The sequence below is a fragment of the Wyeomyia smithii genome, chromosome 3 (assembly GCF_029784165.1).
Source record: "Wyeomyia smithii strain HCP4-BCI-WySm-NY-G18 chromosome 3, ASM2978416v1, whole genome shotgun sequence".
NCBI classification, from domain to species: domain Eukaryota; kingdom Metazoa; phylum Arthropoda; class Insecta; order Diptera; family Culicidae; genus Wyeomyia; species Wyeomyia smithii.
This window is the reverse complement of record NC_073696.1, coordinates 17,365,188-17,390,483: the sequence shown is the minus strand read 5'-3', so window position 1 is coordinate 17,390,483 and position 25,296 is coordinate 17,365,188. Positions and strand designations below refer to the sequence as shown.

The 25,296-nt window shown below is 43.9% G+C and overlaps 1 protein-coding gene across 3 annotated transcripts in view; it reads right to left on the bottom strand.

Moving 5' to 3' along the window:
* Window positions 1–25,296, bottom strand: part of LOC129733351 (potassium voltage-gated channel protein Shaw) — a 325,848-nt gene that overhangs the window by 241,664 nt on the left and 58,888 nt on the right. For all 3 annotated transcript variants that reach the window (XR_008729460.1, XM_055695164.1, XM_055695163.1), the window contains one exon: window positions 22,402–23,123. The gene's annotated coding sequence lies outside the window, so the exon portion shown is untranslated. The remainder of the gene's footprint in view (window positions 1–22,401; window positions 23,124–25,296) is intronic.

Below are 25,296 nucleotides of genomic sequence, written 5' to 3'. Positions count from 1 at the left end.
CGGCACTTAACACCACCTCTCAGTGGTGCTCAGAAGAAGGGCTGAACATTAACCCCGCTAAAACGGTCATTATACCATTTACCAAGCGAAGAACGCACACAATCATTCCTCCGCTACTGAATGGGGTAAGACTATGTTTCAGTAATGAGACCAAATATCTTGGAATCATTCTGGATAAGAAGCTGAACTGGACTGCTCACCTAGACTACGCTATCAAGAAGGCAACCTCAGCTATCTGGGCTTGCAGTACACTGTTTGGCAAGACCTGGGGGCTAAAACCACAATTAGCGCTCTGGTCTTACATCACCATTGCTCGGCCACGTATAACCTACGCAGCCCTCGCATGGTGGCCTAAAGTAAATGAAAAGACAGCTCAGGCGAAACGTACCAAAGTCCAACGATTGGCCTGTCTCTCAGTTACCAGTGCCCTGCGCACAACACCGACAGCAGCCTTGGAGGCCTTGCTTTGCTTACTTCCTCTACATCTCCATGTGAAGAAGGAAGCAGATCTTGGCGCACTAAGGCTGCAAAGAAATACAACGATGCTCGTAGGTGACCTAACGGGTCACCTTAGCATCCTGCTTTTACCCATGCTGAGCAACCTAAGCTGAACAGCTAAAGCCCTTTGTCTCCCCGGGACCGCCGTTAGGCATTACTTCAGGGAGAGGGCCCGTCGTGCTTATCGCACTTACCTCTATGGGTAGCAGAGCAGCCTATACAGGCCAGTTAGTTAACCGTTAACTAACTGGGGCACGTCGATGGTTTCCCGTCGATTGGTGCCCTGCAAAATACTAACGATCTGTGATGCTGCCGTGATGACCGCATCCCAGATTTCCCTATTTTCGCACATCCTACGCACTATATTCTCTGGCGTGGTGTCCATCCCACTTATTGCCAGCATTTCGTACCGTACCCGCTCGAAGCGCGGACATGTGAAGAACACATGCTCTGCGCTTTCTTCCACACCCGTACAAGCGGGGCACATAGGGGACTCGGCGTACCCGAACCTATGCAGTTACTGCCTAAAGCAGCCATGGCCTGACAGGATCTGTGTCAGATGGAAGGTTACTTCCCCATGGCGCCTATTAATCCAGCCTGCTAACTCTGGAATGAGTCGGTGTGTCCATCTACCTTTTGTAGTGTTGGACCACTCCCGCTGCCACCTGGCCATTGAGGATGACCGTATGGTGTTGCGAATACCCCTCGTGTCGCGTTGGTCGAAGCATTCTACATCCTCTTTGACGATGATGCTGATGGGCATCATGCCAGCCAGGACGCAAACCGCCTCGTACGACACTGTTCGGTATGCGCACGCGACCCTTAGGCACATTAGCCTGTACGTACTCTCGAGTTTGCCGCGATGGCACGAGGTACTCAATACCTTGGACCACACTGGTCCTCCATACCTGAGTATGGACGTGGTCACGCTAGCAAGGACTTTGCGCCTGCTGCTACGAACCGCTGAGCTGTTTGCCATCATGCGAGACAGCGCTGCCACAGCCATGGAAGCTTTCTTGCAGGTGTAATCGACGTGGCTCCCGAACGTGAGCTTGTCGTCGATCATAACCCCCAGAAGCTTCAACGAGCGTTTTGAGGCGATAGTGCATGTACCGGCACTAATCGATGCCTCCTGCTCAGACTTTCTGTTATTAACAACAATAACTTCAGTCTTATGGTGCGCTAGCTCCAGTTTCCTGGAGTGCATCCAGTCTTCCACTACGCGTATTGATAGCGCGGCCTTTAACTCTACCTCTCTAATAGACTCGCCATAGACCTCAAGAGTTATGTCATCGGCGAAGCCCACGATCACCACCCCTGGAGGGAGTGTTAGTTTTAACACGCCGTCATACATAGCGTTCCACAGTACCGGACCCAGGATGGAACCTTGCGGTACACCTGCGGTAACTGGAACGCTTTTCTGACCCTCGTTTGTGTTATACACTAGCACTCGATTCTGAAAGTAGTTGCCTAGAATTTCGTACAGCGACGTCGGCACTCTGAGACTCTGCAGCGCTAAGGCTATGGAGTCCCAGCTGGCACTGTTAAACGCGTTCTTCACGTCAAGCGTGACGATCGCGCAGTAACGAATGCCCCTCCTCTTGCGTTGGATTGCAACCTCAGCCGTTCTAGTGACGGAGAGAATCGCATCCACCGTGGACCTACCTTTTCGAAAACCGAACTGGTTGCTTGATAGACCGTTTTCACTTTCTGTATATTTCACCAGTCTATTGAGGATTACCCTCTCAAGCACCTTGCCCGCCGTGTCCAGCAGGCAGATTGGTCTGTATGCCGATGGGTCACCTGGTGGTTTCCCAACCTTCGGCAACAGCACCAGCCTCTGGCGCTTCCATACGTCCGGGAAGAGGCAGTCGTCAAGGCATTTCTGCATGACCGCCCTGAACAACCCGGGGGCTTCTTTGAAGGCCGTCTTGATGGCCAAGTTCGGGATTCCGTCTGGTCCCGGAGCCTTGCCTACCTTCAGGGAGTTTGCGATCTCGATCAATTCATCTTCCGTCACCCTTACCGCATCGTCAGCCTCTGCACGGCTGCCGTCACTCACGGTAGGTGGTGACTCGTCAGCCGGAGGCCAGGGACTTGGTTCGTGTCTTGGGAAGAGGCCCTGAATGATCGTTTCTAGCATCGCTGGTGATTGTTCGGCCGGGGCTAGCGCACCTCTAGTCTTGGTCATAACGATCCTGTAGGCGTCACCCCACGGGTTCGAATTGGCACTGGCGCAGAGTCGTTCGAAACAGGCTCGTTTGCTGGCTCTGATTGCGCTCTTAAGCGTTGCCTTAGCGGATCTGAATGCGACACCGCGTTCCGCTCTTTGCTCGTCGGAACGTGCGCGCTGCATCCTCCGTCTTGCACGGAGGCATGCATTGCGCAGGCCTGCTATCGTGTCGCTCCACCAGTATGTCGGTGGCCTACCCTCTCTAGGCGGACGAGACCTAGGCATCGTGGCGTCGCACGCCCATGACAGCATCGAATTTAGATGGTCCACATCCGGGAGCAGTTCACCCTCTTCGTGCTTCCATCTAATTGCCTGCCCAAAAACATCTGCATCGAAATGCAGTGTTTTCCAGCCGTAGAAGGATGGAATATTGGCCCTACTCGTTGCTTGCTTCCGCACGCCTACCTCATAGCGGATCGATTGGTGATCGCTATTCGTGTAGCTGTCGTCTACCCTCCAGTTCGTGATCAGTCCCGGGCTGCAGAACGTCACATCGATAATCGATTCGGCACCGTTTCTACTGTAGGTGCACTTTGTACCAACGTTAGCCAAGTCTAAGTTGAGCTTTGCCAAAGCTTCCAACAAGACCTGGCCCCTCTGGTTTGTACAGCGACTCCCCCACTCGACAGCCCAAGCGTTGAAGTCACCCGCAACCACCAACGGCCGTAGGCCCGTCAGTTCCACGGTTGCTTGATCGACCATCTGCGCGAACGTTTCGGTAGACCAACTTGGCGGAGCATAGCAACTGCAGTAGAATACTCCATCCACTTTGGCAATAACGTACCCCTCTCTGGAGGTCGACACAATCTCCTGAACCGGGGACCTGCCTGTCGTGCAAATGGCCGTCTTCCCAGACTTGTCCGATACCCAGTTACCGTTTCCGGTTGGGATACGGTATGGGTCCGAGACGATGGCCACGTCCGACAACGACTCAGCAGCCGCTTGGTGTAGCAGCTGCTGCGCCGCATAGCAGTGATTCAGGTTTAACTGTATCACCCTCAGGCCTGCGGCTTAGTAGCCGGCCGTGCAGCCGGACACTTGGGGCCTCCCATGGCTTGTTTGGCGTCCCGTTTACCGGTACATACCAGACACTTGGGAGGTGCACCGCAGTCCCGTGCCTTGTGGCCTGCGCCACCGCAGCGGCGGCATAAATTGGACCTGTCGGGCCCTTTGCACGACCAGGATTTATGCCCCCGCTCAAAGCACCTGAAGCAAACGTCAGGCTGTTGGAAGGTGCCCAGAGGGCAGACCGACCAACCCACCTTCAACGTGGCCTTCTTCAGGGCCTTGTTACCCTCCGTTAGTGGAAGCTTTATGGTGGCAACCTGGGTGCCGGCCGGGCCCCTGCGGAGACGAACTGCCTCTGCGGTTACTACCACTCCACACTCACGTTCGAAGGCTTGTGCTATGTCACACCCTTCGGTGATCTCGTCCAGGTTTTGACGTTGGACTAACGTCTATATCGAAGTTAGGCACCTGAATTTGAAAATCTAGTAATTCAACCAGGGAAAACCAGGAAAAAGTGGTCAGGTTTTGAGCGCTTATATATCAGTCATTTCTTTTCAGAATTTCGAGGTTTTGGCATCAACCGATCAGAAATTCTTTTACGGTTGAATTTATGTAACAAAAATAACCTATTGTTCGAGATACACTATTGAAAAATTGATAAATTACATCGATTGTCTAAATCATACCGAGCAACCAATCACCACCTCTCTTCACAAGCACAGTCGACACTAACGGATACAACCGATCTGACTTTGTAAACAGTCTCGCAGCTTTCAACCAATTACGAGCTCGCTTTCGGTAGCTGCAACAGGTGTTTTAACACCATTTTAAAATGCTTCTTTTATCATTACCACTGAACAGATTCTAAACAGGAATGGCTTGATTGATAGGGGAAATATTGCGCAAGATTGTCATATACTAATTTAAATATGTTTTCGATACTAAACTAGCTAAAAGTTGTGTTAAAAGTCGTGCACATTCAACCAATCACAAGCTCGCTTCCCCTTTGCTCGCGAATTGATTTTTGCTTTGGGCTATATAATAACCTGCGTCGTCTCATAGTAGTCATCAGTCAACAAGTGAAAGGCCACTAGAACGGTCTTGAATAATCAGCAGCGGTGGCTGATTCCAGTGGCGAAACTGAGCTGCAGCAGAACCAGAGCGGCGGTATCAGGCAGCAGCGGCGGAGGTAGTGGGCAGCTGCCTTTCTTCATTCTGTTCGATAGCTAGAGCTGTTGCGTGTGTATGGCTAGCTATAGCGTGTGTAAGATATAGCATGTGTAGCATATTATGGCTATAGCGTGTATATCTTCAGCGTGTGTACGGATAGTTATAGCGTGTGTGTGGATAGCTGCTGCGTGTGTTATGATTACTTATGGCGTATGTATGGATAGTAATAGCACATGGTTGGATAGCTTATGCGTGTTTATAGATAGTTGTATCGGATGTATGGATAGGAATAGCGTGTGTATGGATAACTTTAGCATGTTTGTATAAAAAACTATAGCTACAGCGTGTGTATGAATAGTTTTAACGTGTGTATAGATAGTTATAGCATGTGTGTGGATAACTATAGCGGGTGTTTATCGAAGATTATTATTGTCATTAAAAATATTAAAACGTCTTAACGAACACAGTTGTGAATTTGATTTTACAGCAGCGATTTTAACTTCTTCAGCCAGTCTTTAGTCATCGAAAAAAAATTACTGCCTATGAATGATCAACACTTATTTACTAAAAATTTCATTTAGATCGAAACAGGTTCTTTTGAGTGTCATAAATTATTGGTAAAAAGAGTTGCAAGTTTTCTCAAAAAGCATTCATTAGATTTTCATTTTTGTTTCTCGGTCTGCGGTTTTGATTTTGTTCCTCGCACACAGAGAAAGAAACAAACTTGTCGCTATCGTGAAAAATAACAAAACAATTAGAAATGCTCTAAATCACAATTGAAGAAGTTAAGATATTTTCCTGTCACTCGCCAAAACCTTGATAACCGAAAAACGTGTAATTGAGCTCTTGCTGTATTAAGTTATTGAAATAAACGTATTTTTTGTTTAAATACATGAAGTTATTTGCTGGGCTGGAGCTAACCGAGCATGAGTTTTATCAAATTAATGTCAAACAATTTTTAAAATTAAAATTTTCGTTTGAATCGTTCTGGGCTCCAATTTCAGATAGTTTCGTTAAGTTTGCTTTTTGCTTAGATAGGAAAATTTTACCAATTCGCTCAATTGAATGATTGTCTTGCTGGTGCAGCTACGAACAAAGGTTTGATTCGAATATGTATGAAATGACAGCGATTAAATAAAAGATATCCATTCTTTTAGTAGGGTAGGAAACATATTCTAAGCAGCTTTAGGAACCGCCTGTGTATTCAGACGAAATACTCGAAATGTGCTGGGTGAAACTCAAACAGTAGTATATCAATCTGCTCTCTATCGTTTCCTCTGTCAGAACTTGTTTTCGGATTGTAAAACTAAGTTAGCAAACTTTGACAATCATCAATCAAAGTTACCAATCGAGGGACACTATTCCAATCACCCCGAACCTATTTTAAGCAGTTTCCATCTGTTTTGCAGGCGTTTTTTTTCAGCACCTGAATGGCTGCAATATAGGTCGATTTGTTTCAATTGCAATTGTTCACAGATTTCTTTGTGATTAACGGTATTTCTTATATTCGTAAGACAGCTAGACAATCAAAGTTTTCGTTTCCATCATTGAAATTGTCGATAGTGGTCGAAATGCAGGAGTTTGAGGCCTGTTTTCTTCGACTGATTAAAATAGGTGCTACTGCTTAAGCCGTTCCCTACCCTATATATTATTATTTATAACGTTTTAACGTCTCAGCATTCAGAAATGCACTAGATAAAATTGCAGCAAATACTAGAGTTGCAATTCTCTCTATTATTTGTTTTAATGGAAAATAAGAATACCGTAGTCCAACGTCATGCGGTCGTGTCTTGAATACCACCAATACCATTTTTTAAGCTGGAGAGTCACTTCAGGAGTGAGGGCTCGGATTTTAACCTCCTCGCCTAGCACTTCCTGGGCCGTCTTTTTATAGGCACAGCCCTTGCCCTTCGCCTCTTTGCGGAGTTCGAGGATCATCTCGCCGGTGCGTGACCGACGAATTGTCCTGACGTCCGTGCCGAGGTCTTTGAGCTTGGGATCGCCTCTCATGGCCTTCAAGACTTCGGCGTACTTAGACGCATCGGTCTTGAAAATGAGGGCGTCACCCTTGCTCCGCCTACTCGCCCCTTGCGGCTTCTTATTGCGGTCGCCGCGCTTCGCGCGTCGTTCCCGCTTCTGCCGCTTCTTATTCACCACGGTAGTCCAATCCGTGGCTACGCCGTTTGCCGGTTCGCCGTTTGCTGGTTTTTTGCTCGGCTGGACCGACGAGCCAGCTTCATGGCTGTCACCGAACAACCGCCTCCGTTGCGTCCTGGGGGCCGTTTCCCCCGGAGAGCCCCTCGCACGTTTGCCAGTCGGTTCGGTTGAACAGACTTCGGCAAGCGATGCTGCAGCTGTTTGTGTGTATTTAGACACAGCTGCAGCACTCCCTTTTTCAGGCTGGTTGAGCCTCGCCTCTAGCGCAAGTGCCTTGCTTTCGGCATCATTAGCCCGTTTAAGGGCTTGCGAAAGCTCGGACTTCGCGCTGCATACGTTCATACGTAACAACAGAAGACATTGTTTCAGGTCTTTTGAAATGTTGCTACGTTCGTCCGTGAACTTGAGTATTTCATCAAGTTGTACGGACACCGCCTCCACGCTTGGGAACTTATTCATGTGGCTTTCTACCGCAGAGAGTAGCATAGCCCCAGATATCTGTTCCCGCTCCTTGGCGGTTTTAGGTGTTTCCACCTTGCCACCAGTCTTCGCCGTTCCGGTTGGTGCTAGCTTAGGCGTGCCCGCCTTTGCCCCAACTCGGAACTCCCCTGTCGGTGTCGCAAAAGGTGTACCAACCTGTGCGCCGCATTTACCGGCATCGGCCAGTCTCGGTGGAGACCGGGCGATGCCCCGCCTGGCAAACGGGTTTACTAACCCGTCCGCCCCATCCACTACCTTCGCCTCTTCGTCGATTTTAATAGTAAACATTTTGGTTAAAAGGGTCCCCCTTCCAGCCGCTATCCTTGGTCATGGTGGAGTGGTCGCCTATATGGTCCCATGGTGGCCTATGCCGGAGCAGTGAGGTCATGGCTAGTGAAGGTCGCCATAGCCCCTCATGAGCAACTAAGACGCCTCCCGACCGGCGTAAGTCAGGAAAGGGCATCTGATCCCACTCCTGCCTGATTCCCATCAGGCAATGACCGCGGAACGTACTGGAAGGCCTGCCAGGTTTTACGGGACGGAGACCCCTGCAGCCGTATGCCACCTCGCCGTTTCAAGCCGTTGTCACACGACTTTACTAAGGGAGCTCGGTGCAGGTGCCAGCCCTACGTCGTGGTATAAAATCGTATTCCCTCTCAAAAACCTAAAAACACAGCGACCAGTACACCATAATTGGGACCTTACTGGTATCAGCCCCAATAGGCAGGTTAGTGCATTTGGATGATGGGAGCGGCACTACTCGCTCCGTCGAAGCTGTTTACGGGTGGCCGTGGCTTTTACGGGGAATCGACTGCCCAATGCCCGAAACCCCACCACTCCCTAGGCAAGCTCCCGCTGCCGGTCCAGGACTAATTGATGCTATCACACACCTATCGGTGGTCACGCACGCGTGCATGGCCTCGACGGTCGCCAGGCGTCGACCCGTGGTGGCCTGCAGCTCGGCCAAACACCTAAGCATCCTAAAGGAGTTTAAGCTGACACCTTTAGTAACAACAGTCTCGGACTGGATGGAAGCGAAGCCAAACATGGACGTTCCATATATAGTGATCGACACAGATCGCTCCATGTGGAACAATGGAGGGCCGAGTCTTCCATCGGGCACAATCCGCTTCAACACGGATGGCTCAAAAATCGGACCCCAGACTGGTTCAGGGATCTACGGACCAGGTATAAAGGCCACTATCTCAATGGGTAAGTGGCCAACCGTCTTTCAGGCGGAGGTATGCGCAATATATATATATATATCTGTGCTATAACATGTCTACATCGCAAATATAGACATGCGAAAATCGGAATCTTTTCGGACAGTCAGGCGGCACTCAAGGCATTAAAGTCTGCTACATGTGTCTCCAGACTAGTCTGGGAGTGCATCGCAACACTCAGGGAACTCTCCCGCCTCAACAAAGTTATGCTACTTTGGGTACCCGGTCACTGCGGAATCGAGGTAAATGAACATGCCGACAGCCTCGCAAGACAAGGATCTGCTCAGCAATTCATTGGACCGGAACCGTTTTTGGGTACTTCCACATCCGCCATTAACTAATCGTTATCCGCTTGTTCATATAAAATTATTATAAATTTCGCTCTGTTTTCGAGTCTATGTCTAGAAACTTGTTATTACAGCAATGACTACATTGTTTGCAGCAGATTGAGATTTGAAGAGTATTGAATCCATGAATCTAACATTAGACTGGCACTTTATAAATTCGGTAACTTTTTCCACCTTAGAAACCCCATCCATTATTAAATGGTATATTCTACCATGGTGGAAATGAAAACTGCGAGTTCATTAGACCGCAAAAAACCTCTGTGTCTGAGAAATGCAAAATTGCTTTTTCTCTTTCCAAATACGAAACTTATAGGATTATCGCAGCCCCGCCCAAGAAGATTCTGTGTCTAATCAAATGATTTACGAGCATCACGTACACAAATATATGGCAAAGTATAACTGGTAATTAAAAACGTTAACAATTTGGGTTTTCTGGCAAATGGAAATTTGATAACCGATCAACAAACGATTTCAAAAGAACTTGGAAAATTTCTAACAAATAGGGAATAATGCTCTAAAACAGTGGCTTAACCAAAAAATATTGAAGAGAGAGAATAGGAGCGAACAACTCAAGAAATGAGATGTTTTTTGCTATCTCTAACGATACCGTTCACTGTGCAACGTGCGTGTTATTTGAATAAACTGTTACGTAGTTGATTGAACTACTATCTATGGTCCATTCGAGAACAACATTAAAATTGTTGTTGATTGCATGAAATAAATAGTATGGAATTTCGTTTAGCGATAGGTATCAAAAGATTCGTCGTACGCATGAAAATCGTTCAGCAGCCTCCTTCTCATAAGCAGGTATAGTCACAAACTTTTATTCCATCAGACAGACAGAAGTAGCTTTCTGTTGGCTTGTCTGAAGTTGTATATTTTCTCGATATTCCTTCGCTGGAATGAACTGCGGATACCTGACACCTTACTTCCTATGAGAGAAACAACGACGGCCGTATGGTAGCGGAATAAGTAGGTGACAGAAGAAGCAATAAAATTCCGGACTTCCGGAAGTCGTGCCTCAAAGCCGTCAAAGTTTCATTTTTTTTGACCGCTGAATCATTGCATGAAATTTCCGACATCGATTTTCTCATGCCAAATGTCTCAGAAATACATAAATCGTCGAGATTTGGTGCTGTTTCTGAAAAGAATCCTTCAAAGCATTGACTTTTGAGGAGTCTGGAGTTTTTTGAGCTGGAAGACAATTTATGTGCATTTTTTCATCGGTCAAAAAAGTGAAAAATTGACAGTTTTAAAACTCCACAGCCCGAAGTTCGATTGAGCTGAAATTTTTCATTCGGACTTTTTTCGAGAAGACGAAACTTTTAATCTCTACTGCTAACCGAAATTCGCATACATTCCATTGGCAGTCTAATAAACAATAATGTAGAAACCAAATAATAAAAAAAAAAAAAACTGATGACCGATCGCGCAGGGTGTGGGGGGGTGGTTGTAAGTTAACCAACCCTCCCCCCTTCTCCCCTTTAGCTACGTCACTGCTTTGAGAGTAGAATCCGAGAGCAAAATCCGACCCTTACGCCAATTAGCAATCCGAAATAGCGACCACTAGTTACTAGAATGCCATCTGAAATTGCCAAACAACATCTTATATGTATATTTGTGTATTTCCGAAAGCATGATAACCAGACACCGTAAGTCGGCCACATATGGCATTCTGAATTCTGTGTCTCAAAGGAAGTAGTGAAAATTTTTCTGTGTATTTTTTTGTCAAATCGTAAAATTAGGCTGCTATAACTCGTTCATAGACAACGTTTTAGTAGAGGTCAAAGCTATTGAGATACAATTTTCAATGACTTTATTTACCTAAACGTATACGACGTTTTCAAAAATAAACCTCATATCAGAAAACCTGTGTAAAAGTCAATTGTTTTCAAGTTGAAACCATATACAAAATTTCATCAGATTCAAAAATGTCAAGACGATTTCACATGGCATCCAAATTTATGTTACGGATATCCGCATCCACATCCGCTTAAAATAGACATCTGCCTTCGCTTCCGCATCAGCATCATACGGATGCGGATGTTGAGAAAAGGTATCGTTTCATAAAATTTTGGAAAAAATTTTTCCTTGGTTTATTTGCTGCTTGCCTAAATAATTTCTGTACTGAGGAGGGACATTGTTATGCGAAATAAGTAAGAACGCGTTAGTCACATCATTCATGAAAGTTAACACATGAAGAAGCTTGACATGTAATGGGTAGCGCGTTTCTTAATAATTGATCAAAAAGACCATCGCGTCCAACTTTCGGCGGAGACTCCGGCATTGGCTATGCGCAATAAATTTGGGACAATTAACCCAAATATACCGGAAACTACACTCCTAAGTCCAATTGGCAGAGTCGTAGGTGAGAGTCATTTGTAGTGCGTCAAAGATAGTAGAAAAAAGTGCTTTTTCACCATTACAACCGTATCGCTCATTCTGCTCGAAAATTCGACCGGTAAATTTGAGCAATTCCGCTATGTACAGTCTGTTTTTTTTTTACGCGGGAGATACGTACCTCGTTAAAAACCGCGTAAAAAAAACCGCGTTAATTCGAAAATCCGCGTAAAAAAACACGCTAATTCGAAAATCCGCGTAAAAAAACCGCGTTATTTCAAAAATCCGTGTAAAAAAAACACTTTTATTTCAAATCCGCGTAAAGTAGTCCAGTAAGAAGGGCTTTAGAAAAAACCCGAGACGCTCTAGAACCAGTATTTGAAATTGTCCTCTTTGACGGTCATTCCGGATCTTTCGGTGGCCGGAGAGTATTTTTTTGACTGAGTCTTTTATTAGATAAACACTTAAACGTTACTGGTTCCAAAGCCTCGTTAATTCGAAAATTCGCGAAAATTTTTTTGAATTAGCGCGGCATAGCGTAAAAAAAACCCCGTTAATTCAAAAATCCGCGTAAAAACAAACCGCGTTAATTCAAAAATCCGCGTAAAAAAAATCTCGTAATAAGAATCCGCGTATAAAAAAACCGCGTAAAAAAAACCTGACTCTTTTCTAGTCCTTCGTATCCATCGGATTTAACTCCAAGCAACTGTTCCTTATATGCTCAGTGAAAAAAAACGATTATTTTGAAGAACTCGACGCACCAAAAAGATGGCATGGAAATGTTAGAGGAAGTGCATGAAATGAGACGGTGAACCGTGGTGTCAAAAAAGAGAAGTCTTTGAAAAATCATTAGATTTTAGCAATTCCCGCTGAGACCGGCCCACTATTTACATAATGGTATTGAAAACGATTCATTATATGTTTTTTTGAAAGCCCATGTCGAACAAGTTTCGGTAATTTTATCATTATTTTTGTTTTAGACAACATACATCTCTAATTCTAACATATTTTATGTAAAAAAGCATGATCTTTCGAATGGAATAATAAAATTTGAGGAAGATAGGTGTGCACCTATTTAAAAATCAATTTCTCTTAAAGAAAATGAAATGGCGGCCAAATTCAATATGGCGACTACCCTCTTTGATATTTGTAAAAGAAGGCCCTATCTTTTTCCTTTCTAATGATGTGTTGATTTAGGTTATTTCATAGAGAAATTCAAGAGTTAAAACAATTTTGGTGATCCAAGTTTTAAGAAAAACGAAAAATTTAAAAAAAAGTATTGATTTTCAATTAACGGTGGTCCATCAATTTGATCAACCAAATGTAGTTACGTTACTTGTTCAACATAGGCTTCCAAAAAACATAACTTTATTTATTTATTTATTCATTTATTTATTTCCAATAATTTATCCGACCAGAGTCTCAATAAATATAACAATGTTTGAGTGTCAAGTTAATAAAATGTTCGCTCTTTTTACTTTCTGCACGAATTTGTTCAAGGGTTCGTTGAAGTCGAATAGATGTTCAACACGAGTAAAAGTTCGAATACAGGTGGTGATGGGCTCATTATAGCCAGACGATGTACGATGGCATGGGGTCTGCAGAAATCCAATTGAACGCAAAGTGCGATGTGAAGCACGAAAGTTCACAAGAGACAAAAGCTTCGGTGAGTCGATTTCTCCACAGAGCAGTTTGGCTATGAACACTGCTTGATGCAATCTCCGGCGGTGCTCGAGAGTATCCATACCAATCAAGCGGCAGTGGTATGGATACGGTGGTAAGTTAGCGGGATCACGCCGAGGAAGCTCCCGTAATGCAAGGCGGATGAATCGTTTCTGGATGCGCTCATTCCGCAGGTTCCAAGTTAGCTGATAGGGAAACCAAACCAGGTTACAATTCTCAATCAATGGACGTTCTAATGAACAGTACAAGGCCTTTGAGCAGTGTGGATCTTTAAAACCGCGGGCGACTTTACAAATGAAGCCGGGTGGCGTGCAGCTTTTGAAATCATCGTAGCGTGATGCAGGTGGAATGTAAGTCTACTGTCAAGTAAAACACCTAGGTCATTTACATGATCGACCCTCTTCAGTTCCAAACCGTCGATGCGATAGTCGAAGAGAATCAGTTTGAGGATACGACGGAAAGTTATAACTTCGCATTTAGAAATACTAACCACGAGCCAGTTCTTTCGACACCAGAAGGAAAACATAATCAGAAATTCTTGCAAACGGCGGCAGTCTTCAATAGCCCGAACTTCCAAAAATAATTTTAAATCATATGCATACACCAGCTTGCAGCCGTCACTCAACAGCAGTGTCACGTCATTGAAAAACAGTGCAAATAACAAGGGCCCCATGTTGCTTCCTTGGGGAACTCCTGACTTGTTGGTGAATTGCGATGATATACTTGAATCGAGTTTCACCCGTAGAACCCTTCCACGAAGATATGAGCTAAGCCATTCAACGAACTGATGCGAAGCACCTAAGCGTGAGATTTTACACAGGAGTATTGTATGGTCCAAACTTTGATATCCGTGTAAATCGCATCTACCTGAGCTTTCTGTTCTGTCTGCGAAATACACGATGAAGTGAACTCTAATAAATAGGTGCAAACAGGGCGGCCCGGCATAAATCCATGCTAAGTGGTGGAGATATAGTGCTTAGTGCGGGGAAGCATGTAACCGCTTACTATGATCTCAAACATTTTAGACCCAGCAGAGAGGCTAGTAATGCCGCGATAGTTTCGAACGTTTTGCCGGTCACCGGTTTACGCACGGGTAACATCAGCAACTGCTTCCAAACAGCAACAAACTTTCAAACATGTTGACATGTTGAAAATGTAGCATAACGGAACTGCAAGAGCGGTAGCACAACGACTAAAAACAATAGCGGGAATTCCATCAGGACCAGTCGAATATGAACGTTTCAATTTTTTAGCAGCAGCCAATACCATATCGGTCGTAATTGTAAAGGTGATTAATAGAGATGGTCGGGTCGGGTTCGGGTTTGAAAATGTCGGGTTTGGGTATGCAAACCCGAAACCCGACCATAAATCTATGAAATCTCAGGTTCGGGTCGGGTTCGGGTCGGGTTCGGGTCGGTTTCGGGTTTCAATGAAATAAAATTTTCGGGTTCGGGTTTGAACGAATAAAAAAGTTTCGGGTTCGGGTCGGGCTCGGGCTTTGGCCGAAAAAAAATTCGGGTTCGGGTCGGGTACGGGTTTGAAAAATATCAAACCCGACCTTCTCTAGTGCTTAAGTCAACAGGAGGGGACATCAGATGCCGCTAGTTGAGCTTCGTGATCGGAAGCAACTCTTTCAACAAAAACGGAAGCAAACAACTTTGAGAACAGCTCACATGACTCAGGTTCCGATGTTGCCTCATCACTATCGAAATGTACATTCGTGGGTACGGAAGAGCATTTTCTTTTGGAGTTAACGAAGTTGTCAACCATTACTACACAAAACAGTGATCAATAGGGTATACCTCCCTCCTAACCTTCCCCTACTCCCTCACAGCGAACGGAAATGTTGGCATCGTTCATGTCTCGTTATTTCATATACAGTCGAACCTGTTTTTGTGCGAGGGATACGGACCGCACAAAATAAATCGCATAAAAAAATCATTTGAAACTTCACGTGCAGTTACAAAACAATATTTCCACAACATTATTGAAAAAAAAAACTTTTTTTATGCGGTGGATAGGGACCGCATAAAAAAGATTCTCAGGTAAAAGTAACTTGAAAGTTGTTGATTCTGATTTAGAATACCTTTGAGAACAATTTTAAAACATCGGATTGATAAACGTAACTTTTTTAAACATACTAATCCTTTCAACTGCTTTCCTCCGTAGGCTAGCAATTCGTGACTTTTCCTACGTAAAACTGACTCAAATAGTAATTTTTTGACGCAACACTTATATTATGCGTTGGAATTCATTCCAAGAATCGGAAAAAATAAATGGCTGAAAATGTTGTCGAAAGTGGTCCTTTTTTATATACCGCACAAAATAAATTCGCACAAAAATAGTCGCACAAAAAAATAATCGCATAAAAAAGTCGCACAAAATAAATTTCGCACAAAAAAAGTCGCACAAAAACAGATTTGACTGTATTAAGTGTTATCCTGTAGAGTACAGGACAAACAGTTTGTCAATATTTGAGCTATCACCGCCATATATTAGGGCACTTTTCCTGAAGCCTCTGAGCATTTTTGCATTTTGGCTAAAATGGTATACAGTCAAACCTGTTTTTGTTCGAGGGATCGCACAAAATAAATCGCATAAAAAAATTATTTCAAATTTCACGTGCAGCCACAAAACAATATTTCCACAACACTATTGAAATTATTGAAAATCCCAGTTAAAAATAACTCGAAAGTTGTTGATTCTGATTTAGAATACCTATGAGAACAATTTTAAAACATCGGATTGATAAACGTAACTAAAAATACCCCGGGCCTTTCGTCGACACAAAGCGCCCCCCTAGTCCTGGGCCAGACGTGAAGAGTGGAGACCTTTTTTTTGCTCGTCACCTTCTTGAAGCGTTAAGTCATTTTAAAATTTAAAATTTTCTCACCTCTAGATTTTTAAACGCGAGCTGCATGCTTTTGCTGTTTTTATTTTTATTTTCTAAATAAGTTTGCTATATCGCGCTGTTGATGCTCATAACAAATCTTATAAAATACAGGAATCGAAAAATCGACACATATGCCTATTGTTCATGCATCAACCATCGACATAGGTGACGATTTTTACATCGCTATACAAGATTGAAATGTTACTTAAAAATGGAGCCTTATGAAAGACGTAGTCCTACGTCAAAAAAACTTTTCACTAAAATGAAGGCAATTTTTAATGTTTCATTTCATTGAATCAAAGTGTCCGAAAACCCAACACCTGGGACTTAGAGAAATGATTATGTAGCGTAATTATAAGAAATGTTTTTGACGTAGAATTACACCTCTCAGGAAGTGCTCTTAGAGAGGTGTAAAATTAAAAAAAAATAGAAGAAAAGGGGTGTCTTTTTAAATGCTTATAAGTCGGTTGGATTATTCGAACTATTGATAACTATCAATCCTTACTAAAACGCAGAGAATCCTGAGTAAGAATCCCCAGGATACCTTCAACTCGGTGACGGAATCGTGAAAGGAATCGCAAACACGATCCGGAGGATTCCCACTCAGGATTCTTATTCAAGAATCCTAGAGCCATATACAGGGCATTCCTAAGGATTCTTTTTTCAGGAATCCTTTTCAAGGATCCTCATGAATCCAATGTGAGGAATCCTCGAGAATCTATGCGAATCGTATTTGTTCGTCCGGGAAGCCTTTGACCAACCAGAACAAAGTTTGATGTTCGCCTTTCCTAACAGAGTAGACAGAATTATATAACTAATTCACCGGGAATGGTTTCCTTGAACTACATAAGAGCCAGCGGTAGAAATATACAAGTAGCAGCGATAGCGGTAGCGGCAGACTTTTAGAATCTGCTTTCGACCCGAACAAATCATTTGGTTAGCAAATGATTGAATAGACGGTGAAGCTCTACCGTGTTTCAAGATCTCTGTTGGCCGTCTAGTTTTCAGTGTGAAAACAGATTTCCATCGTGTTTTCTAATTACCTTATTCCCACTATCGGAGTGTCAGAAAGGTGCGATCAGCATCATATCCCATTTGTATTAAATATCAAGCTGTCCTTTTGAGAACAAAACAAAACAAATGTTTGAAGATTCAATATTTGCTCAAGAGGTTTTGCACTAGAATTAAAAGTGACATACATAATTAATCTACTTTCACTCTGACTTAGAACTGATCATTTTGATCGAGATAAATAACTTTTAATTTCGAAATCCTTAGTCACACGCACCTCGAAACGGGCCCGCTTTACACATCCTAAAATTGCGACCTCCACAGTTTCATAATTAATATTTTGCAGATTAAAATTTTAATATAACGCGGTTTTTTTCACGTTACCGCATTAGGGGCCGTTTAACAATTACGTAAGCAAATAAGGGGGGGAAAGGGGGGTCTGCAATTTTTTTACGATATCTTGCAAGGGAGGGAGGGGGGTAAAATGATTATTTTACGTAAGAAAAACATTGTTAATGCAGCTGTTCAAATAACCATGTTCATGACAGCGTGGTCGGTAAAATTCATGAAAAGGAAATTACGGAATTACTCGAATAAAGGACAGAAGAACAAACGAAGTACTGTGCTTGCTTCATAATGATAAAACTAAAATAAAAATCTATATATGCTGGCAGTAAGACCTTACTAGGGGGGAACGGGGGGTATCAAAAAATCTGACGACGTCCTACAAGGGAGGGAGGGGTGTTGAAAAAGTGGAAAAATATGCTTACATATTTTTTGAACGGCCCTTACTTCAAAAATCTTTACGCGGATTTTTGTTACATAAGGTAGTCAAGAAAAACAAGGTTCTGCCCTCCGAATGATCTGGAATGACCGTCTCGAATTTGTTCAGAAGCCTTTCTTGACGGTTTACTTAACGGGGTTTTTCAATTAACGCAGTAAATTTACGATTTCTTCACCCGGTTTTCGAAGTTACGCGTTTTTTACGTGGATAATAGCTTAAAATTAACACAAAATGCGCTTAAAACTACGTTTGTTCGCTTCGCGAGATACATTGAAGTTATAAACATGGTAACAGCTATTAAACACTCGAGACATATTACTCATTGGTTCATGACGGCCATAATTAGTCCTTGCACGACGGATTCTCAGGAACGGGTGCGATCGGAGGTTGCGGCGGCGTATGTTGATGTTCAAAGAGCTAAGTAGCGAAGAGCAGTCAATATTACCCTGAAGGAGGTCAGCTATGAAGCACGCTTTAGCCAAGTTGCGTCTATCCTCCAATAGTTCTAATCTAAACAGCAAGCAACGACTTTCATAACAGGGTAGGTGGCGTGGATTTGCCCACCTGAGGTGGCGCAAAGCGAAGCGGACGAATCTGCGTTGAACAGCCTCAACGCGGTTCTTCCCATCCTGATAATAGGGTGCCCAAACCACAGATGCATATTCCAGTAACGGCCGAACAATTGCACAGTATAATGCTTTCAGGCAGTAAATGTTTTTAAACTTCTTGGCAAAGCGAAACAGGAATCCTAGCTGCGACGAGGCTTTCGAAACGATGTATGCAACATGATCTTTGAAGTTCAGTTTGGTATCGAGCAGAATTCCCAGGTCTTTCACTGTTTATTCGCGCTTTAACTGTACACCTGCCAAAGCGTAGTTGAAATTGATGTTGGAGCTTCTGCGACTAAACGAAATGACCGAGCATTCGGATACGTTCAACGACATCCGGTTAAGTTGACACCAGTCAGCGAAGGCTTCCAACTGCTGTTGCAAGAACAACGCGTCCTTTGGCTGTTTTATCGTGTAATATAACTTCAAGTCATCGGCGTAGGAGAGTTTAGAGCACTTGAGGGTAAGGATGACATCGTTCATGTACAGCAAGAATAGAAATGGTCCAAGATGACTTCCCTGAGGAACACCGGACCAAACGGGAAAAGGTGAGGAAATGTGGTCACCGATTTTGACGGACATATTTCTTCCGGTTAGATGCGATTCGAGCCATACAAGCAAATTAACATTCATGCCAAGTTTGTCAAATCTGGCTATGGCAATCTGATGATACAGTTTATCAAACGCCGCAGATAAATCGGTGTTGACTTGCTGGCCATTTTCTAATTGACGAATTACAAACGATGTGAAGCAGGTTAAGTTAGTCGTTGAAGAACGTTTAGACATAAAACCGTGCTGATTCGGTGATATATACTGTGCATGATGACACCCCGTTATGCATACAGACGCGAGGCATAGTACGCTAGGCATAATGGACGGCAGGCATACGGACACGAGGCATATGGACGCGAGGCCGAATGGACGCGAGGCCGAATGGACGCGAGGCCGAATGGACGCGAGGCCGAATAGACGCGAGGCCGAATGGACGCGAGGCCGAATGGACGCGAGGCCGAATGGACGCGAGGCCGAATGGATACAAGGCCAAGGGGAAGGGATGCGGAATATGTTATTATCGTCATCATCATCACAGCCTTCTTTCAATAACATGTATTTCGCTTCAAAGTGTCATTTGGAAAGCAATACACTCGTGGCCTTCGGCCGACTCGCTGTTCGAGTGAATGCTGTCTTTACTCGCTACCGCTCGTTCGGACTTAACTAAGGGAAGAAAACTCTGTTTGAGTAGACCTAGCAAACCAGTAAATCAGTCGTTTGAGTGCGAGAGGCCGCCGCTTCCGACGGCGGGTCGGCGGCCGGCTCGGACTGCGGAAACCACGGCGGCTTAGTGCCGCCTCGTTTCCTTGCCCTCGATTATGCGTCTTCGCCGCATGATTTCAAGAAAAGTATTATACCCAACTTAAACTCTTTAGGAATCTATTAACACCTGAACTACATAATTGGATCTCATGCGATCGTACAACATCGCATTCGGCCTCGTGTCCATTCGGCCTCGCGTCCATTCGGCCTTGCGTCCATTCGGCCTCGCGTCCGTTATGCCTTTTGGCAGTATGCCTCGTATCCATTATGCCTCACATCCATTTTGCCTCGCGTCTGTATGCCTAGCATACTATGCCTAACATCCATATGCCTAGCATCCATATGCCTCGTGTCCCGTCCCCACTGTGCCTATCTCTGAGTCAGCAAGTGCAACACTGTCAACTCAAACAGCTTAGAGGTAGCACTCAACGCGGCTATTCCGCGATAATTCGAGACGACTCACTTACAGCCTTTTTTGAAGACCAGGAACACATACGAGTCTTTCCAGCAAGTAGGGAACACTCCTGTACGCAGAGAGCGATTGAATACTGTGGTTAGCGGTGTTGCAAGTGCTGCTTTGACCATATCATCGGTGATTACGATTTGCGAATCAGATGCCGTCAGTCGGGGAACATTTCTGGTAGCGGCAGCCACGTCTTGCGGATCTAAAAGCTCATTGGTGAAAACGCTGCTGAATTGAGATCGGAAGAGGTCGGCAATATCCACAGTTGATTCAGCTTCCAGCAAACCATTAGTCAACGTAGAGGGTAATCCGGTTTCCTTCCTTTGGCTTCCTTTGGCGTATCGCCAAAAACTTTTGGGGCTATTCTTGAGGTAGTTTTGCAGATGATCCTGATAAGCGTTGTACAGACGATCATTCAGTTGCTTATATTCAGCGTTTGCTAACATATAGCTGGTCCTGGTAGAGTCCGTACGATACTTGCTGTGTCTTCGGAGGGCTGCGCGTTTCATTTTTTTTAGGTATTTGAGATCGGCGTTCGTCCAAGCAGGTTTAGCTGCTTCACGCTTGGTTCTCATGGGAACAAATTGGTCGATAGCATATAGAAGGATAGCGGAGATGGTTGACGCAGCAACGTTAACATCGTAGCTTCGAAGAACATCAACCCACTCGACACGCAGAAGGAAGTCATTCAAGCCATCAAAATCAGCGCTGTTGAAATCGTAGAAGACGCTATCGGCAGTATCGCGGAAACGATGTTGTGGGTTGACTTTCAAATCTACCAGTAGAGGAGGATGGTATCTGATCATTTTAGCCAGCGGTGATGGAGCTTGTGAAACCGTGCAGACCTCACAGAGCTCATCGCTAACGAAGCACAGATCGGGTATGCGAGAGCGCTCGTTTTCAACTCCGCTCATCTGTTTCAGACCAGCGGTGCAATAGGTGTCCAGTAACCTACGTGACGTCGGGCCAATCGAAGAACGAGAGGTAATCGGGAAAAAGGAACCGTTGGTATTGCTTTGCCAAGAGATCCCGCTCAAGTTGAAATCACCAAACACGACAATGTTATCTCTTGGTTCCATTTGCGATACGTACGACCCAATAAACAGAATCAAGATGGTTTTTAATCAAAGCGTCGTCGGATACACGATCAGGAGGGATGTAGACTACACATACGTAGAGCATTGCATCAGCAGTAGCAATCGCAACCCATACTTGTTCAACTAACGCGCGATAAACGGAGTACGAGTCGTTGAATAGTTGGTTCGATATCGTGTTAGCGGTGAGCCACGTTTCCGTCAAAGCGTAGACGTCGAAGCAACCGTCGCTGAATGCCAGTTGGTACTCCGATAGAGAACTGTTGATCCTACCGACGTTCTGGTAGTACATTAGCATTGTACACGATGTTGTGGCGGCTAAGCTTATGGGATGTTTAGTGCTAGGAGGTGAAGAGCCATCAGGACATGGAGAGTTGTACTCTATTTTGGTTCGTATCTAATTTTATTAAATATTTATAATTCGGTATATTGCCAATTTTCACATGCGGATCACAGTTCATAGTTTTTATATGCGATTTTTCAAATAGTTTACCATGATATTGCGCGCTATCATGATTGTGCCCATAATACAGTATTTATTCTAAAAATAAACTAAGCGGAGATTGCTTTTGCCTTTCGTTATAATAACCACGTTCGTGTTCGGCTTACAATAGTAGGTTATCTGGAGATTTGTATAGCAGAGTTTGGTAAAACCGTGTTATTTATTAGAATTTATACTTGATTACATGGTTTGTACTATTGTCTCTAGAAAGTTGTGTTACATAATCAAGCTCGTGCATGAAAAAAAAAACAATATAATTGCTATAATAAAGTATAGCGTCCTGCGAAATTTAGCTTTACAATGTTTCGTGAATAAATACAAAATATTTCTTTTCTTAGCAAAACAAAATGATTTATGATTGCAGAATTATGTAGGAAATAGGTCACAAAAATGACTTCTCACAGTTAATATTTCCACACAATAACATCGATAACATAATTTTGCCAAACAATAAAATGTCATTTTCAAAACAACGAATAAACCTGTTGATTCCTAGATGATAAACTTCGGCAATTATTCTAGCATCAATCATCAATTAATTGGTGTTCAATATTGAATATTCCTGCTAATTCTAATCAAATGCATCTACTTACCTCTAGATTTTATTGCTTTCACAGATCAATATCCGAACAACAGAGTACAGAGTATGGCTCTAAGATCCAGGAAACAACTCTGCACACACTAAAAAGAGCAATACCTTAACAGCATAACTTTGTCCACCGAAACGCGTAATAGTACTATAATCAGGTTCCAAACGACACAATGCACAAACAGATTCGCCCGTACCGATGGGAGAAAGTTTTCCCACTATGGTTTTCGATATTGTTGTTACAGCGTCGATGCTAACAAGAAATAGAACTATGTTCCGCACTCCCCGCACTCTCACACTTAAGCACACCCACGAAGCTGAAACTACTGCCGGCAAAACTTTTGCTCAATTCCACTGAAACTCAACTTTGATACACGTTTGATCCTTTTTCACTTCCTGCACGTTGTGCTGTGTCCGTGTTAGCGCTTTCGGCGTAGCAAAATTGAGTTAGCGTCGACAAGAAGCTAATCCGTTGGCAATCAATCCCCACTTCATGTCACCGCAAAGTGATGCACGTACACTACTTGCTTGCACTCGCGCTGTTTTACTCATTAACGCAGTCCTCACTTTCCGTCCATTTCCTCGGCGGGGTGAAGAAAAGATTTTTTCCCCGCAGCGATAGTTTGTCAAGATCGAAGAAGGTGGCGCTTGGTGTTGGCTTCTTCACTGACGTCGTTCCGAACACCGCACCGCAATGGAGAAGCCAGTTGTTTAACTCGGTGTAAACTGAAAGGAGAGAAAGTGAAAGAGGGAAAGTAAGTTTGTGTTCTTGTCGTGGCAGAAATGTGAAATGTGCTGGCCGTTGCCGGTGGTGGCCGTAAAAATAGCATACATTTGTTTATGCTACTGTCCATGGTTGGCGGACGCTAGGCAGAGCGGACACGACGTGGCATCGTTGGGGGTTTGGAGAATGTAATTAATAGTTTTACGAGCAACCTTTCGTAACCAGAGAATTTGTGCATGGTTTGCGCGAGTGTGTGTGTGTGTGTGTGTTCGTTGGTTGTAGATTAAATTCCTCCAGCGCTAGATAACATTGAACGAACTAAAGCTGTTTTATCTTCGCAGCATTAATTAATCACACCAACAATGCACGTAACAATTCTTAACCCACGCCGCGCAGTCACGTGGGTATGGAACTTGTGGTTTTAATCAGATGAAATTCAACATGCATTTACAAGTGCTAAGCCAGCAGCTTCCTAGTGTAATCAACAGTGCTCTCAACCGGCGTAGACTGCGAGTAGAAGGAGAAATAAACAACGTCATTAGAATAATAAGCAGACGTGCAGCTGCTGGGTGCCTGGCCACTGTTGCCAGGCGGTGACGACCGGCAATGAATAATCCAATTCGTTCCGATCTGCTCTCGGAAATGTTTTAATTTGATAAATCCCCTGCCCTGCTGCTGTCGTGTTGAGATCGTTTTCATTTTAATCGAAACTTATTTCAATCACATTCATGAATAATTCAGTACATGTTCTAATATCTATGAGTAAATTCACTTTCTATATACAGTGCTGTAGTAGGTTATCGCATCAATTGGTTCGAAGTTGCATCATAAAAATTATCCATCCTAGCATGTCTTACGAGCACTATTAACGACCATTCGTTCGGCGTTAAGTATCAGCGGAAATAAAGCTAGCGATTTTATCGACATTAGCTTTCACTTTTCCGCCATCATCGTGGCCCGCCATACGACATTTTGTGTTGCTGCCGGCAACGTTCCCGGCTCGATTCATTCGCCATCAGTGTGCAGTAAAATATTCATTACCGCAAATTGCTATTAAAGTTCATGAGAGGGGCGAGAAAAAAAGGAAACAACCAACCGAGCTTAAGGCTATGAAGAAAAAAAAACGAGCTTAAGGCGACCTAGCGCTGCAGTCATAAACGGGAATGCTACCGATTCACCCCACAAAGTAATCCTGGCACTTTCGATATATATACGTTTCCAGGCGAACAGACGAAGCCGAAAAGTTTAATCCGATTGAAAAGTGTTAAATTTTTATCGTTATTGTGAGTCTACTGTACGGCGATGTGAGTTTTTATCACCTAAAAAACGTTTTCTGCACATAGCGCGTTTCCTTTTTCCCTATCTAATCGCAGGATTTAGTGTTGAAACTTCGTTTCACTTCGTTCGTGCTCTAGAACTGGAAAAAAAATTCAAACGAATTACCACAACGCGACGGTAGACTATATTGCCAGTATCAAAATCACTCGACTTAGTATCATTTTTTTGCGGAAGTGTGTTTCGTACTAAAAGCTACTTATCGAGCAGAACTTTTCCCAGGATTAGTCGGTATTCAACGATTCTAAAATCGATCGAGCGCGTTTCGTCCGACTGGAATTTCATCGGTTCGGAGCTCTGCAGCGCATATCGCGCGCGGAATCACGTGTGCAGAAGCTGATGCTAAATATATGCTGCCTGCCAGAATGGTCCGCAAGCACGCGAGGGGGGGGGGGGGGGGGGCGTCAAAGCAACCGCAGAGATGCGGTTCATTTTCACACCTTCAAAGAGATTAGCCCGCGTTGCAAAACGCGCAAGGTTGATGCCGTCTTATGAGGATTTTAATTTCGTTATTTCGTAATGCATTTACCTACGTTTCGGGGAAAACTGTTCGCGGATAGTTAGTCGATGTTCAAGGCTTTAATGTTTGATGGTTGGTTTAGTAAATATTCCTCAAATGATTTTGATCCCCGTCAGTTTGAGCATTTGTTATGTTTTGAAATGCCATTTTCTCTTTAGTTAGATGTAGAATTTCGTTTTATAAATTTTCATTACTCTTCATTGATTTTATTATGAGGTCTTTCAAAAAGTTAAGCCGTGTTTTTAAATTTAATTGTAACTACCTCAACACAAGAAAATATTAAAAATGCTAAAATATATTTTGCTTTGTTGTTTCGATGC